We start from the raw sequence: 4,799 nt of genomic DNA, 5'->3' as shown, positions 1-4,799 counted from the left end.
TTTTTTTGCATAGATGGATATATATGTGATGAATGGATATATGCATGTACAGATTGATGGTGAAGTTTGTGATAGATGGATGCATTAATGGATATATTGGTCAAGTTTGTGAATTTGGAAGCTTAGTTTAAAATATGGATAGATGATATTGGTCAAGTTTTTGAATATGTGCATGTATAGATTGATGGATATTGGTCAAGTTTTGCATTTTGTAAACACTTAGTTTAAAATATGGATGAATTGATGGATATTAGTAAGTTTTGTGTTTGGTCATGTTAGTGATAGATGGAAGCAATTCAAGGCACATGGTTTCTAAAATACTTAATAAAGATTTTTTTTTGCAATTTGACATGTTGTTTCATGTCGATTCATAATGTTGTGCCAAATGGTTAATGTGATATGATGACCTAATTTTTTTCACTCGGTGTAATTAACAGGATTTGTGGTGTTCCATCTTCGCGGAGTGATCATCGACGTTGGAGGTGTCGGTCCACGATCGTCCCTCTCCTTTGATCGACTACATCGGAGGGTGAGCAACAATTCCATGACCTCGTCCACTTTTTTTTCCATGTCACTAGATTGAATTTTCACATCAAGTCGCGTAACCTAGGTCTCCCGTCCGAAAGGGTTGCATCGATAAATATGCATTCAATTGCATATTTATCACCGCAGCTCTTTCGGATTGTCCAGCGCTTTCCACGGACAGCCCGAGGATGTGTAGATTGGGTACGTTGTTCATGCTCTACCCCGTTCCGAGACAGGATTTCGGCGGTGCCTCCCTGTTGTTCTCCGGATGCACATTCTCTCGGCATTTTGCCGAGACGTGTATTTGGAGAACAGCGGGGAGGTGCTGCCGAAATTTTGTCTCGGAATGGGGTAGAGCATGGACCGTACTCAATCTACACATTCTCGGGTGGGATTAGGACCCATCTTTACCTATTAGAGATGTAGGTGGATTACTCGTCAACCTTGTAAAAAATAAAATATTGATGTTGGTAATTAAAATGAATCCTTAATTTTGTTGTGTGGCTTCCAATAAAGCAGAAATGGCAGATAATCAGTGGATGTATAGTGGGTTTTTCCGTCGGAATCAAGTAACAACAGAGTGGGTCGAGAAAACTGATGTGTTTTTGAAAGAGATATTCCGTAGTCCAATGAGGATGGTGCCAGAATGCCCGTGTGCCAGATGTAAGAGACGTATCCGCAGAGATAAGAGTGAGATGACTAAGCACCTTCGCACACATGGATTTATGCCCAACTTTAATATGCCGATAAACTTTTCCCAGTGGGACCGTGGTAGAGAGGATGTGATACGACAACGCATCGTTGGTTATGAGGATGATGGGGTTAGAGACATGCTAGATGATGTCTTTGCTGCACAGCCGACACCACCGTCACATTCAGCGAATGAACCGGAGGAGCCGGAGGAAACCGCAAAGGCCTTCCTGGAAATCTTGGCCTCGTCAAAGAAACCTCTCTATGAGGGTGCCAAGCTGTCTGTGTTGGATGCCATCTCGCAACTGATGGCAGTGAAGGCTGAGTACGGCTGTAGCCGAGGTTGCTTCGAAGCATTTCTGGGAGTATGGGCTAACAGCCTGCCCGAGGGCCATGAACTGCCGAAAACCATGTACGGTACGAAGAAAATCATGAAGGCGCTCTCCATGGACTATGAGAAAATACATGTTTGTCCAAAGAATTGCCTTTTGTTTAGACATGAGTATGCGGATGACAACTACTGTAGGAAGTGCGGTTCCTCTCGGTATATTGAGGTGGTCGATAAGCATGGTCAGAAGCGGCAACTAAAAATCCCTGTGAAGGTTCTTCGGTATCTTGATTTTATAAAAAGACTGCAGCGCCTTTTCATCACCGAGGAGTCTGCCAAAATGATGAAGTGGCACAAGGAAGGGAAAAGGTACAATCCAAAAAAAATGGTACATACATCAGAAGGTGAAGCATGGAAGTCATTCGATATAAAGTACCCGGAGGAAGCAGCCGAGGCTGGGAATGTCAGAATTGCTATAACAGGTGATGGGTTCAATCCATATGGTATGTCGTCTAATCCATACAGCTGCTGGCCCATATTTGTTATTCCGCTCAATCTCCCTCCCGGCGCCATAATGCAACGCAATACCATGTTCCTGTCGCTTATAATTCCGGGGCCTGAATATCCAGGGAAGAATTTGAGTGTGTTTATGCAGCCGTTGGTGGATGATTTGCACCATTCTTGGTACTTCCCGAGGTTGACATACGACCGGCATCTGCAGAAAAATTTCTTGATGAAAGTTTGGCTACAGTATTGCATGCATGACTTTCCCGGCTATGCCCTGTTCTGCGGATGGTGTACAAGTGGAAAGATGCCTTGCCCAGTGTGCATGCAGGCCTTGATTTTCATTTGGATGAAGAAGGGTGGCAAGTATGTTGCCTTTGACCAGCATCGACAATTCCTCCCTCCAGACCATCCTGATAGGGAAGACAAGAAGAACTTCACAAAAGGCAAAGTTGTCCATGAAGTAAATGAGATTCCAACGTTTTCTGGTGAGGATGTGCTTGCTCAGCTCAAAGCTCTTAAGCCTGCCTGTGAAGGGAAAGGCAAAGGCAAAGGCAAAGGTAAAGGGAAAAAATATTTTGAAGGATATGGTGAGACGCACAACTGGACTTACATTACCCCCTTCACGCAGCTTCCCTATTTTAAGGACCTCAAACTTCCATACAACATCGACGTGATGCACACCGAAAAGAATGTCGCAGAGTCCCTTTTTAACACGATCCTCAATATTCCTGATAAGACAAAGGATAATGTTAATGCTAGAGTCGATCAACAGAATATTTGTGATAGACCACGTCTTCACATGCAACCTCCCACAGGCAGTCGAAAATCTTGGTTCAAGCCAGATGCTGACTTCGTACTTAAAAAGGATCATAAGATGGAGGCATTCAAGTGGCTGAAACACGTCGTGAAGTTCACTGATGGTTATGCGTCGAATATAAGTAAGGGGGTTAATCTTTCAACGGGCAGAGTGACCGGGCTCAAGAGTCATGACTATCATGTATGGATTGAGCGGATTATGCCGGTGATGGTTCGGGGCTATGTTCCCGAGCGTGTCTGGCGTGTGCTTGCGGAGTTAAGCCATTTCTTCCGAACGCTTTGTGCTAAAGAAGTATGTCCTGAGAAGATAAAAGAAATGCATAAGAAGGCGCCGGAGTTGATATGCAAGCTAGAGAAGATCTTCCTGCCAGGCTTCTTTACTCCGATGACACATCTCATTTTGCACCTTGCGAACGAGGTATTGTTGGGGGGCCCTGTGCAGTATCGTTGGCAGTACGGCCCTGAGAGACAGAACAAGCATCTGAGACGGAAATGTGGAAACAAAGCTAAGATTGAAGCTTCCATAGCTGAGGCAGTTATCCTAGAGGAGGTGGCAGACCTCAGGACAGCCTACTATCCGGACCATGTTCCCACGTTGCACAATAAGGTGTCTCGATACAATACAGAAGAACCCAAGTATAAACCCAAGTTGCCTCTATTCACCGGGCAAGGTGGCAGGGCTGGATGCTCGACATCTTATGTCATGCCACGAGATGAGTGGGAGGATGTCATGTTCTATATCTTGCACAACATCAAGGAAGTTGAGGATGAGTGGATGAGGTAATACCTTTGCACCATTCTTTTAGTCAATTCGTTATGTTCACTTTGCCTAGTTCTTATACCGCTTTTCTTATTGTAGTCGATTCGTTGAGGAAGAATGGACAGGGATGCTGCCTCCTACTGAAGCAGAGGCACTTGCTCTTCTTCGAAAGGGTGCTGATGGAAGGAAAAATTTCGTTGCGTGGTTCATGGAGAAAGTAATTTTTCACACTTTCAATTAAACTCATGCACCCTATAATTTCAATTAAACTCATGCACCCTATAATTTCAATTGAACTTGTAGGAAAATGATTCGACCGAATCAATGGATGAAGAATTGAGATGGGTTTCCATGGGTTTTGACCCTGTCGTCATGACATGCGAAAAGTATGATGTGAATGGGTATCGCTTCCATACAGAGGAGCACCAGAACAGTCGGCCTGATCCCAAAACCATAAATACCGGAGTCTTCACTGAAGGAGATAATAAAATAGATTACTACGGAAGGGTAGGAAAAATATACGAGCTTACATTCAAACTTGGCCGCGAACACCTAAGTCTCACTGTGTTCAAATGCCGATGGTTCGACTCCAAAAAGGGCCTGAGACATACGCCTTCTATTGGTTTAGTTGAAGTTAAACCATCAACCGTCTATGCCGGAGCTGATCTCTTTATCGCCGCTACCCAGGCCACACAAGTGTATTATCTGCCTTACCCATGCCAGAAAGAGTACCTAAAGGGTTGGGAAGTTGTGTTCAAGGTGTCGCCGCATGGTAAGCTACCGGACCCGAACGATGATGATTACTACAACATAAACCCCATGACATACGAGGGAGTGTTCTATCAAGAGGAACATGATGACGTGGTCCGAAACAACGAGGATGATGACTTGGGTTATGTTGACCTGGAACCAAACGACGACGATGCAAGGATTGATGGTGAGGCAGTTGTGAATCAAAGAGACATAATTATGCTTGAAAAGTTAAATGAAGACACTGATGATGAGGAAGAGCCTCCACCTCTGTCAGACAACGAAGAAGATATGCGTGATAGTGATGATGAGACCGCTCCACAAATAGATTACAATAGTGATGATTCATATGGGTTCTAGAAAATGTAAGTTCTTTTAATGATCATTACAATAGTATGCTTAATATGCACTTCTGGTATTAAT

General features: G+C 44.0%; 1 pseudogene; it reads left to right on the top strand.

The window, feature by feature from the left end:
- Positions 1 to 4,799, top strand: part of LOC119321586 — a 35,064-nt pseudogene that overhangs the window by 26,543 nt on the left and 3,722 nt on the right.

Source organism: Triticum dicoccoides, chromosome 6B (genome assembly GCF_002162155.2).
Source record: "Triticum dicoccoides isolate Atlit2015 ecotype Zavitan chromosome 6B, WEW_v2.0, whole genome shotgun sequence".
Lineage (NCBI taxonomy): Eukaryota > Viridiplantae > Streptophyta > Magnoliopsida > Poales > Poaceae > Triticum > Triticum dicoccoides.
This window is presented reverse-complemented; position numbering and strand designations above follow the sequence as displayed.